This window comes from Bufo bufo, chromosome 5 (genome assembly GCF_905171765.1).
Source record: "Bufo bufo chromosome 5, aBufBuf1.1, whole genome shotgun sequence".
In the NCBI taxonomy this organism is placed as follows: Eukaryota; Metazoa; Chordata; class Amphibia; order Anura; family Bufonidae; genus Bufo; species Bufo bufo.
The window spans coordinates 482,040,083-482,053,123 of NC_053393.1; the positions used below are offsets into that span (position 1 = coordinate 482,040,083).

The window sequence follows — 13,041 nt, forward strand, 5'->3', positions numbered from 1 at the left end:
CTCTCCACATACATGGACGCAGTCATACACGCACTCTCCACATACATGGACGCAGTCATACACGCACTCTCCACATACATGGATGCAGTCATACACGCACTCTCCACATACATGGACGCAGTCATACACGCACTCTCCACATACATGGACGCAGTCATACACGCACTCTCCACATACATGGACGCAGTCATACACGCACTCTCCACATACATGGACGCAGTCATACACGCACTCTCCACATACATGGATGCAGTCATACACGCACTCTCCACATACATGGACGCAGTCAAACACGCACTCTCCACATACATGGACGCACTCACACACGCACTCTCCACATACATGGACGCACTCACACACGCACTCTCCACATACATGGACGCAGTCAAACACGCACTCTCCACATACATGGACGCACTCACACACACACTCTCCACATACATGGACGCACTCACACACACACTCTCCACATACATGGACGCAGTCATACACGCACTCTCCACATACATGGACGCAGTCAAACACACACTCTCCACATACATGGACGCAGTCAAACACGCACTCTCCACATACATGGACGCAGTCATACACGCACTCTCCACATACATGGACGCAGTCAAACACGCACTCTCCACATACATGGACGCAGTCAAACACGCACTCTCCACATACATGGACGCAGTCATACACGCACTCTCCACATACATGGACGCACTCACACACACACTCTCCACATACATGGACGCAGTCATACACGCACTCTCCACATACATGGACGCAGTCAAACACGCACTCTCCACATACATGGACGCACTCACACACACACTCTCCACATACATGGACGCAGTCATACACGCACTCTCCACATACATGGACGCAGTCATACACGCACTCTCCACATACATGGATGCAGTCATACACGCACTCTCCACATACATGGACGCAGTCATACACGCACTCTCCACATACATGGACGCAGTCATACACGCACTCTCCACATACCTGGAAGCAGTCATACATGCACTCTCCACATACATGGACACAGTCATACACGCACTCTCCACATACATGGACGCAGTCATACACACACTCTCCACATACATGGACACAGTCATACACGCACTCTCCACATACATGGACGCAGTTATAAACGCACTCTCCACATACATGGATGCAGTCATACACACACTCTCCACATACATGGACGCACTCATACACACACTCTTCACATACAGGGGCGCAGTCATACACACACTCTTCACATACAGGGGTGCACTCATACACACAGTCACCACATACATGGACGCACACATATACAATACACATATATAGACACCCAGCTTTCCTGCTGTGCCTCTCCCCCATACTCTAATGCCTCTGCACTTGTGCCATGCAGGATAGCAGGGAAGCTGCATGACATTTCATGATATAATTCACCCAGCTTTCCTACTGTACTGCAGGTCACATGTGCACAGTCTGGGAAAGCTGAATATAACCGCAGTAGTTCCCCTGCTACTCACATCACTGGTGCAGTTGTGGCAATCCAACTGATGTTCAGCTTGCTGGGCATGGAAGGTTCAGGCTGCAGGAATCGCGGGTAGAAAAGGGGGCGGGGCTATTATAGCCCTGCCCACATCGGGCCGTCCTGTTGCTGGTCACTGTCCATCATAAGAACTGAGGAGGGGGAGAGGCGGAACAATGCCACTGATGTCAGGTCAGTGACAGAGGTGCAAGTGCAGGACTCTGGACCCGGTGCAGGAGCAACACGTCCCACAGGCAAGATTCCCAAATGCGTCCCACAGGCAAGATTCCTCTGTAGTGCAGGATGGGTTGGTTTCGCCGTGGGAGCCCGCACCAAAGAGCCGCATTGAAGGGTCTAAAGAGCCGCTTGTGGCTCGCGAGCCGCACTTTACCGACCACTGGTTTAGGGGGAATATAATTATATTGTGGTCACTATTACTTAGTGTTTTTCGAACAGTAACATTTCCAATAACATTTCAGATCACTTACTAGCTTATCTGTCCGGCGCTCTCCGTTCCCCCGCTGTGCCCCCCTTTTACTTTTCCCGCCTGGTATGGAAATGAATATCATTGGTACAGGGAGGAGGAGACTGCCCTGTTTCTCAATGGGCGTCTCCTTCTCCCTGGCTGTAGCGCGGTCCAATCACAGTGGAGAGTGTCACAGCCAGGGAGAAGGTGAGCTTTTTTTTTTTCCATGGAGGTACAAAAATACCAAACTTCAAAAACGCTAAATTTGACCATCTAAGAGAGACCATTGGCCTAACTAACTAGGACAATGTCCTCAAAAATAACAATGTAGCCACAAAATGGGATATTTTTAGAAGCATCCTAAACTCTCATTGTGAGAGGTACATACCTGATGGGAATAAAACGGTAAGGAAAAAGAAAAAAACAATGTGGATAAACAGAAATCTCTCCCATCATCTATTTATCCCCAGGACTGTGACTGTGACGAGGGGACATCCTCTGTGTCTGGAGGAAAGAAGGTTTGTACACAAACATAGAAGAGGATTCTTTACGGTAAGAGCAGTGAGACTATGGAACTCTCTGCCTGAGGAGGTGGTGATGGTGAGTACAATAAAGGAATTCAAGAGGAGCCTGGATGTATTTCTGGAGCATAATAATATTACAGGCTATAGCTACTAGAGATGGGTTGGTGTTCCACGGACGTGTGCTCTACGTGTTCTCCACGGACAGCACACGTCCCCATTCATTTTAATGTGTGTATTCAGACATCAGTGTTTTAGCATGGTCCGTGGGTCCGTGTTTTCAGCACGGATGCTTGCTCTATTTTGTCAGTGTTCACGGATCCATCACGTCCATTATAGTCTAGGGGTCCGTGAAAGCCACGGATGCAACCCGTGTTGCATCCGTGTTTCATGGATCATTAGGAAGACATGCTTTGAAAATTATTTTTCAGCTGTCAATGAAACAAAGATGCAACACAGACAGCAAAAAACGGACACACGGACCCAACACGGATCTTTCACGGACAGCTTCACGGATGCATCACTGACCACCTGCTCACGGATTTGAGCACGGACGTGTGAATGAGGCTTTATTCTGATTGCCTGATTGGAGTCGGGAAGGAATTTTCCCCCCTAAAGTGAGTAAAATTGCCTTCCTCTTGATCAACCTGCAGGATAACAGGCTGGACTGGATGGACAGAGGGCTTTTTTCAGCCTTACAAACTATGTTACCATGTTACTATGATATGTATATTGTTTGAATCTGATTAAGGCATGACAGTACAGAAATTGTATTACCATTGGAACCAGGGGCCAACAACAGAGTCCCCCTGAGCAAGAACAGTACATTGACTTATAATGTCACAGGAGTCTGTCTGATGGAAACACCCTTGTGATGTTACAAAGCCTTGAAGAGGAGCTGTCACCTCTCCTGACATGTCTGTTTTAGTGACTGCTTGCATTCCCCATGTAATAACAGTTCTAGAGCATCTATTCTTATGACTCCATGTTGTGCCATTTACATTATTCCTTCTAGAAGGTATGAATTAATTGATGGACCTTTATTGCAGACCGCTGGCAATGCACCCATACCTTCTAGAAGTAATGGCACAACATGGAGTCATAAGAATAGATGCTCCAGAATTGTTCTCACATGAGGAATGCAAGTAGTCACTAAAACGGACATGTCAGGAGAGGTGACAGCTCCTGTCTAACAATGATTTTCTTATAACATAGTAACATAGAAACACAGTTTATTACGCTGAAAAAATAAATCTGTCCATCGAGTTCGCCCTGTCATCCTGCAAAGCTGAGATAGAGGAAGGCAAAAATAAACCATGAAGTAGAAGCCAATTTTCCTCATTTTAGGGGGAAAAATTCCTTCCCGACTCCAATCAGGCAATCAGAATAACTCCCTGGATCTACGACCCCTCTCTAGTAGCTATAGCCTGTAATATTATTACACTCCAGAAATACATCCAGGCCCCTCTTGAACTCTTTTAGTGTACTCACCATCACCACCTCCTCAGGCAGAGAGTTCCATAGTCTCACTGCTCTTAGGGTACTTTCACACTAGCGTTAGTGTGATCCGGAAGGCAGTTCCGTCGTCGGAGCTGCCTGCCGGATCCGCTGATCAGTGTGACAACTGACAGCATTTGTAGACAGATCCGGGTGCATTGCAAGAACAGATCCGTCTCTCCGCTTGTCATGCGGATGGACGGATCCGTCTTGCAGTCTTTTTTACAGTTTTCCCGGTCTGCACATGCACAGACCGGAAGGACGGATCCGTCCTTCAGTTGTTTTGCAATGCCAGATCCAGCACTAATGCAAGTCAATGGGAATTCCGGCGACTGATCAGGCATTTTGGACGGACATAATACGACAGCATGCTGCGGTATTATGTCCGGCCAAAACGACTGACAGTGACTGAACGGAAGGCATACTGATGCAAACTGAACGGATTTCTATCCATTCAGAATGCATTGGGATAAATTATTTTCCAGCATAGAGCCCTTTTAACGGAACTCTATGCCGGAAAAGAATAACGCTAGTGTGAAAGTACCCTTACCGTAAAGAATCCTCTTCTATGTTTGTGTACAAACCTTCTTTCCGCCAGACGCAGAGGATGTCCCCTCGTCACAGTCACAGTCCTGGGGATAAATAGATGATGGGAGAGATCTCTGTACTGACCCCTGATACATTTATACATAGGTATTACATCTCCCCTCAGTCATCTTTGTTCTAAACTGAATAAACCTAATTTTGATAATCTTTCAGGGTACTGTAGTTGCCCCATTCCAGTCATTACTTTAGTTGCCCTCCTCTGAACCCTCTCCAGCTCTGCTATGTCTGCCTTGTTCACAGGAGCCCAGAACTGTACACAGTACTCTATGTGTGGTCTGACTAGTGATTTGTAAAGTGGTAGGACTATGTTCTCATCACGGGCATCTATGCCCCTTTTGATGCAACCCATTATCTTATTGGCCTTGGCAGCAGCTGCCTGGCACTGGTTTCTGCAGCTTAGTTTGCTGTTTATTAAAATTCCTAGATCCTTTTCCATGTCAGTGTTACCCAGTCTTTTATCATTTAGTATGTACAGGTGACTTGCATTATTCCTTCCCATGTGCCTAACTTTACATTTGTCAGTGTTAAACCTCATCTGCCACTTATCTGCCCAAGCCTCCAATCTATCCAGATCCCTCTGTAGTAGTATACTGTCCGCTTCAATGTTAATTACTTTACACAGTTTAGTGTCATCTGAAAAAATGTATATTTGACTGTGCAAGCCTTCTACAAGATCATTAATAAATATATTGAAGAGGATAGGGTCCAATACTGACCCCTGAGGTACTCCACTAGTGACAGTGACCCAATCTGAATGTGTACCGTTAATAACCACCCTCTGTTTTCTATCATTGAGCCAGTTACTTATCCACATACAGACGTTTTCTCCCAGTCCGAGCATTCTCATTTTATATACTAACCTTTTATGTGGTACAGTGTCAAATGCTTTGGAGAAGGGAAGATATATGACATCCATTGACTCACCACTCTCAAGTCTAGAACTTACCTCCTCATAGCAACTAAATAGATTAGTTAGACATGGCCGATCTCTAATAAACCTATGCTTGTTATATCAGAACTATTTACCTGACTAAAAGACATTAGTGATGTCACAACAACTTATGTGCCAGAAACACTTGTGATGTCACTGTAGCTTACTTGATGGAAACATACTTATGATGTCATAGCAGCTCACCTGACTGAAATCCAGTTATGATGTCACAGTAGCTTAACTGATGGGAACCCACCTGTGATACCACAGTAGCTTACCTGACTGAAGCTCACCTGTGATGTCATAATAGTGTACTTCACAGAAATCTAATTGTGATGTCACAGCAGCTCAACTGACTAAAAGCTACTCATGATGTCACAGTAGCTTAACTGATAAAAATCCATTTGTGTTGTCACAGTAGCTGAACGTCACAGCCAGGGAGGTGAGTTTTTTTTTCTCCCTGGCTGTGACGTTCGGCGCTGCGATTGGACACTACAGGGAGAAGGAACGCCCAGAGAGAAAAGCTGATGTCTCCTCCCTGGTGCTCCGATACTGTTACTTAGCATACAGCGCGGGAGAATGTAACGGGGACCACAGCGGCGCAACGGAGCGCACTCAGAAATAATAGTAAGTGCAGGGACATCCCCCATGTATGCCCTACATGTCCTGCTACTTAGTTAATAAAGTATGGACCCTTGAATGCAGCAGCGGCACTTGTGTTCTCCCTCTTGCCCAGGGTACAATCAATATTAAAGACGGCCCTGCCATCAACACCTTGTATCTTCATTAGTGTGCAGGACACATCTGCATTGAGAACAAGTACAGTATACAGGCTCCTTGATTTCCAACTCCTAGTGATGGCTCCCCCAAGACAGAGAGGACTGCTCCAGAGCAAAGGGGTCTACAGCCAAGTGCCCAGGACACTTCAACGCCTGCTGGACTCTTAGCATCTCATTATCATATCAAGTTTAACATATTAAAACTTTGTTTCCTGAGTTATGCTGCTACTTGACAACCTGGGAATGTTTAATCTACTTACCTAGTCACCTACATGGTTGTAATAACAGTATAAGGGAGGTAAGTGGGTAGGGGGAGGGTTTCACAGGGGATGACAAATTTTCTTTAAGTGGCTATGTGACCAGGAATAATATATAGCAACACATTAATAGGCGACTTTTGCATTTCACCGAGTCAATCAAACAAATGCCTCTTTGGTTAAAATCTCCAATTGTTGGGTGGTAAAAGTTGGTACGATTTTATTAAAGGCTGGACAAAGCACTGTTGTAGCGCGGAACGGCTGTTGCCTTTCTTTCTGCTTTATGTGACCCGCACCCGCTATGTTTGAAACCGAATAAAGCCACGATTTAACGAAGATTCGGTGAGTGCCGCCTTGTTTTTCTCTTTTTCTTCTACCGTTGATGACATTCAGCTATTTATCTAGGCAGAGCACCACTCGATTTTTTGCATGGACGCTGAGAGATAGTCATCTACACCATACCGCATAGTAGTGCCGACCGTGTTTTTTCTCTTTTGGGATTTTATTAAAGGGGTTGTTCCAAAACGTAAACCCATTCACAGCATAAGGGGAAAGTGTCCTTTTGGTGGACGATCAACCACTAGGATCCTCACCCATATGAGAATAGGGGTTGGGTCCTCCCTAACCCCTGGAGTGGCAGTCAAGCATGCACTGTGCCCCCCTGTATGGGACTGCCAGGGTAGTCAAGCACTGTAGTCAGGGGTGCACGGCCAATGAGGCCACTTAAGGCGATCGCCTCAGGCAGAACCTGGTAGGGGCAAGAGGGGGGCAGCCGAAGGGCCATGTGCTGAAGGGAAGGGGTTAGGTTAAGAAATTGGCATTGGGGAGGGGGGGGGGGGGGGCGTCCTTTCAGTTTTCGCCTCAGGCAGCAGAAAGGGTAGGTGCACCCCTGACTGTAGTCATCTTCTCATCGGCAGTCCCACAGAGATGGAGGGAGCGGCAGTGGTCCTGCTCAACGTCTACTTCATAGATATGTTCTGATACCACCACCAATCACAGTCATCCCCCATGGGAGTTAGGGCTGCAGTAAACAATTTTAGAAATCGAGTATTCTATTGATTATTTTTTACGATTAATCGAGTAATCTAATAAGAAAACATGAATTAATAGGCTGTTTTCCTTTATAAAAACTCATCAGACCCCAACACCCTTTGTTCCCCCCAGTGCCTTCAGCTCTTCCTCACCCCAGTGCCATCAGCTGCCCCCCAGTGCCACCAGCTTGCGCCCCCAACTGCTCCCCAGTGCCACCAGCTTGCTCCCAGGTGCCACCACCTCGCCCCCCAGTGCCATCAACCGCCCCCCAGTGCCACAAGCATGCGCCATTAACTGCCCCCCAGTGCCACCATCTCCCCCTCCTAGCCATGTCCCCAGCGACAGTACTTACCTTTCCTGTATGGGGGCCGCTCCACCTTCTTCTCTGTGCGCTGCACTGATGTCCTGACGTCACACAGCGTCGGGGCATAGCGCGCGCTTACGTGCACTATGACCTGACAAAGTGTCAGGAAGAAAGTGCAGCGCGGTGCAGGCCGGCGGGTGAGTTAATAGCAAGCGCTTCACTCCCGCTCCGTGGTCACATGACACAAACGAATCCTCAATGCAAAAAAATTGCATGGAGCATTTTTTTGTGTCTAATTAGTAATCGTTTCAGCCCTAATGGGAGTTATGGAAGCTGCGGGAGTTATCTGTGGATTTCACCCTTTTCCATTGAAGGGTGAGATCTGCGGCAAAACCATATCTGATCCACACCAAAATCTGCAATATTTGCAGATATGGTGCAGAAACGCACATAAATCTGCACTGAAATCGGATCTTATGTGCGTGGGTCTCGTGTGTAGGCGGCCTAAGGGTACGGCTACACGGCGACGTGTGCGAAGCGACATTTCATGTAATGTTTGTCAATGGTGATACCAAAATGATATCAGTAAAAACTACAGATCATCCTGCAACACATGAGCCCCTACACAGCTCGGTATGGCAATGAAAAATTACTTTTTTTTTTTTTTTTAAAGTATATATTTTTTTTTTCAGTATTAAAGCACAAGAAAAAGTGTATAAGTATGTTATTGTTGTAATTGTACTAAAAGGTCACAGGTAAGTTTTACAATATAGGGATCGCCGACAAAAGTTATAAAACTGGAGGAATTGCATTATTTTTTTTCCCCAATTCCACCCCATTTGGAATTTTTTCCAGCTTCCCACTACATTGTATGCAACAGCAAATGGAGCCATTAGAAAGTACAACTTGTCCCGCAAAAAAAAGGAGCTTTCATACGGCTATGTGAACAGAAAAATAAAAAAAGTTATGGCTTTGGGAAGGCAGGTAGTAAAAAAAGAAAAACGCAAAGATAGAAAATGAATGGGTTAATGGAAGTTGTGCATGATACGTCAGTTCATAAATTGGGCTTCAGTCTTGGAAATTTATTTTCAGAAATAATGAGAATTTAGAAAACAAGATTTATTCACATATGTTAAGTAAATGCAGAAAGCAGGATAAAGCCGAGGAACAGCAGCACAGAGGAATGTGACACAGCAGCTGAGCCTGAGGTAGAGCCCATGCAGCAGCTATGTGCCCGTGCCGCCGGACAGAACAGAAAAGGCGGGAACAGGCAGTGAGGAGAGCAGGCTCGGTTATGGGCGGGGCTACCGAGGTTTAGCCAATGTCAATGTTTGGAGCCCGCCTTTTCCTGCTGGGGGTCGGTTGCTTAGCAATCAGTGTTTGGAGCCCGCCTTTTCCGTTTCGGTTGCCTAGCGACGGCGACGCGACGCTGCCTGGAAAAGAGGTGGGTTTTGGGAAAAACCGCTTAGTGTGTCCTTTCCCGTCATAGTCAGTGTAGTGTACCGAAATATCAGCTGTAAGCTCCGCGGCTCTCGGCGCCGTCCATACTCCCCCTCCAGCTGCTGTCTTCCAGTCTCTATGATAATTATGCATAGAGTGCGCTGAAGCTACAACTCTCCCAAAAGGCAGGTAGAATTTGAGGTGATGTCCACTTCTGAAGTAGGGCGAGTCTGATCCTGAGCGGCACTCATTATCCTGCTGGCTTCAGAGCTGGAATCTCCCATTTCTTAGTGTCTGCGCAGATTATTCAGTACATTTGTCATTTACATGTAAAATCTCCGACCTCCCCCCAAATGGTTCCTGCTCATGTCAGTCCAACAGTATATATTACTTAGGAGAGAGGGGGATAAGCAGCCGCCAGATCTCTTCCTGACAGCCGCTTATCTCCGGAAAGAACAGAAGATCCAACATGCCTGCTCCCCATTTCTGGCAGATATCCCCCACAGGGGGTAGTCGGGAGGCCCCCACATATCGTACAATATGTACAAACATCTTATCGCTACAAGGGGATCCCGCGTCCTGTGTCACATTTGACCTGGAAGGACTAGAATATATCATGAAGGTGAAGCGACACCCAGCATTCCCGGCGTGAAATGCGTCATCTACACAAAATAAGGTTCCGTTCACCCCACCGTGTGGATCACATTCCATATGTCATCCGTTTTTTTTTTTTGTGTGGATCCATTGTAACCATGCCTGTCCTTGTCAGCAAAACGGACAAGAATAGGACATGTTCTATCTTTTTTGGCGGGGCTACGGAACGGACATACGGATGCGGACAGCACACGGCGTGCAGTCCGCATTTTTTGCAGACCTATTGAAAAGAATGGGTCCGCATCCTATCCGCAAAAAAAACGGAACTGACACGGAAACAAAATACGTTCATGTGAATGTAGCCTAAGGCTAGGTCTACACGACATTTGTCGCGCGACAATTTTTATAATAATAGTCTGTGGTGTCGCGACATACTGCGACGCGACAGTCGCAAAAAATCTATTCGAGATGGATTTTTCTGCGACGGTCGCGTCGCAGTCACAGCATGTCGCATGTTGCGGTGCGACACCACAGACTATCATTATAAAAATTGTCGCACGACATTGGTGCGACAAATGTTGCCGTGTAGTTGTGCCCTATCTGTAGACCTAGCCTAACAGCAAGAGGGGTTTTAACCCCTTTATGGGACTGTGTCACAAAACATATTCTACATTTTTCCAAACCAGCACCTGGATCGGAATACTGTTGTAGTTGCATGTAGTACAGCCGCTGAGCTATTCACTACAATCTATCTGTACAGCGCCACCTGCTGTTGGTTCTTTTCCTTAGTTTTTTTTAGGTTACTTTCACACTGGCGTTTTGTTTTCCGTTTGTGAGATCCGTTTCAAGGATCTCACAAGCGGCCCAAAACGGATCAGTTCAGCCCCAATGCATTCTGAATGGATGCGGATCCGCTCAGAATGCATCAGTTTGGCTCTGTTCAGCCTCTATTCCGCTCTGGAGGCGGACACCAAAACGCTGCCAAACGGATCCGTCCTGACTTACAATGTAAGTCAATGGGGGCGGATCCGTTTTCATTGACACAATATGGTGCAATTGAAAACGGATCCGTCCCCCATTGACTTTTAATGTAAGTCAGGACGGATCCGTTTTGACTTTGTTCTTCATAATGCAAACGGATCCGTTCTTAACGGATCCCATCGTTTGCATTATAGGTGCGGATCCGTCTGTGCAGATACCAGACGGATCCGCTCCGAACGCAGGTGTGAAAGTAGCCTAATCTGTCTTGAGCGTGCTCAGTTTAAATCGTCCACTGCCTCCAGCCATATGTTCTGCTAGAAGCTGTGGCAGTTAGGGCTCATGCACACGACCGTTGAAAATTGCGGATCCGCAAAAAACGGATGCCTTCAGGTGTGGATACCTAATACGTAAGTGTCGTTGTTTTTTGTTTTTTTTCACATTTATGTCATGTATGTGCAATAAAAGGTATGAAAATGTAACTTTTTTTTAATTTTTTGCGCTTTTTTTCCATCTAAACTGTTTTTATGACTTTTTTTTTTATCCCATTAAGGAATTCCTGTCTTACAGAATTGATGTATTAGCATACCCCTGCATCTCTATGGCCCAGGCTTTGGTTAGGACGACACCAGTGTGCTCTAACAGCAGGATTACCGAATTTACAGTCTAGGTCCCCAGGGCTTACCCAGCCTCCGATCAGATCACTGGGACCCAATCAGAGGGGGAAATCCTCTTTGATCATGTGGTATTCAAAGAGTTAACGGTTGGGATTGGAGCTACCTCCGATGCTGGCTGTAGAAGACCCATCTGCAGGTAGTAAGTAGGGCAGAAGATAAATGGGGATAAAGTAAGGCGGGTGGAGGAGGGTTTAATGTCCGCAGGTTCTTACCGTACTGGGATGGAGAGAGTGATTGGACTACACTGGACCCTTTTTATATGTACAGGGGCTGTCAGCAGCTCTCTGGTTCCGGTGCCATGCTCCCTTCTCCACCACTTCCAGTCCCCGCTGGACTGGAAAAGCGACATGCCGGCCAGTCAGAGGCCTCAGAGGTGGCATGTGCAGGCATGGTACGTGACCACTGCCACCGCTGAGGCCACTTTGGATCCAGTGGAGTCTGGAAGCAGAGGAGAAGAGACTGGAAACACTGGTGAATTTGTTTTTTAAACCCCTGCACCTATGAAAAGGGGTTCCAGCAGAACCCTTTAATATTATGGAGCAGGGCCAAACATTTTGGAGGTGTTGCAGGTCATGGAGCACGAGCTGCTCTCCCAAATTACTATTCGAGATGGCCAAGAAGACATGTCCGTTTCCTTTTTTGCTAGATCTCATTGCCTGGATAGAGGATCCGCTTAGAATAAGTGACGTTTGTACTGATTTCATTAAGGCCCTTACTGTTTGATCGGTGAGGGTCTGATTGGACCACCTAATGATCAGAAGAACAAGTGCCACTGTTCATATATTGGTGGTCTATCCTAAGGGTACGACCACACATTCGGCTTTCCTGATGCAGTTTTGGAAGGCAAAACCAGGAGTGAATAAAAAAAAAAAGGAGGAAGTCGTATCTGTCCTTTATACGTTCTCTCCTTTAATGATCCACTCCTAATTTTGGCTTCCAAATCTGCGTTCAGAAACCGTTTGGCCGTACCCTAAGGATAATCCAGGATTTGAAAATCCCTAATGACAGGTTATTTAGGAAATTACTGCCTTAACCATCCCCTAATATATCCTTTCAACGGCATATCTGTATCAATGTTTTGCCACAGCCTGTTCTGTATCTTGCAATGGCATATCTACTATAGTGGCATGACATGCGACTACTGTGGGGGCCAGCACTGAACTGCTTTCCTAACACTGTCCTAGTCCTGCATCCACTGCTGCTTACATACAGTGAGGACAATACAAGCTGGATAAATCCATATGTAGTTAGCTCCCCCTAGTGGTGGCTGCATGTAGCCAGAATTATGTAACTTATAGCAGAATTCCCAGTAGTCAGCAGGGCTCGTTTTCTGCTGGGCCCTATGAGTTCTTTGGCCAAGCCTGTCATCTTGTTTTATGTATTTTAGCGCTCTCGGGTTTTATAGCATGGGAAACATATTGTTAATGATTGACTGCA

The 13,041-nt window shown here is 46.4% G+C and overlaps 1 protein-coding gene across 1 annotated transcript in view; it reads left to right on the forward strand.

The window, feature by feature from the left end:
- The first annotated feature begins 11,315 nt into the window (after positions 1-11,315).
- The window catches only part of RNF32 (ring finger protein 32), a 36,147-nt gene continuing 34,421 nt past the window's right edge, over positions 11,316-13,041 (forward strand). Inside the window, exon 1 of the mRNA XM_040432828.1 lies at positions 11,316-11,337. The gene's annotated coding sequence lies outside the window, so the exon portion shown is untranslated. The remainder of the gene's footprint in view (positions 11,338-13,041) is intronic.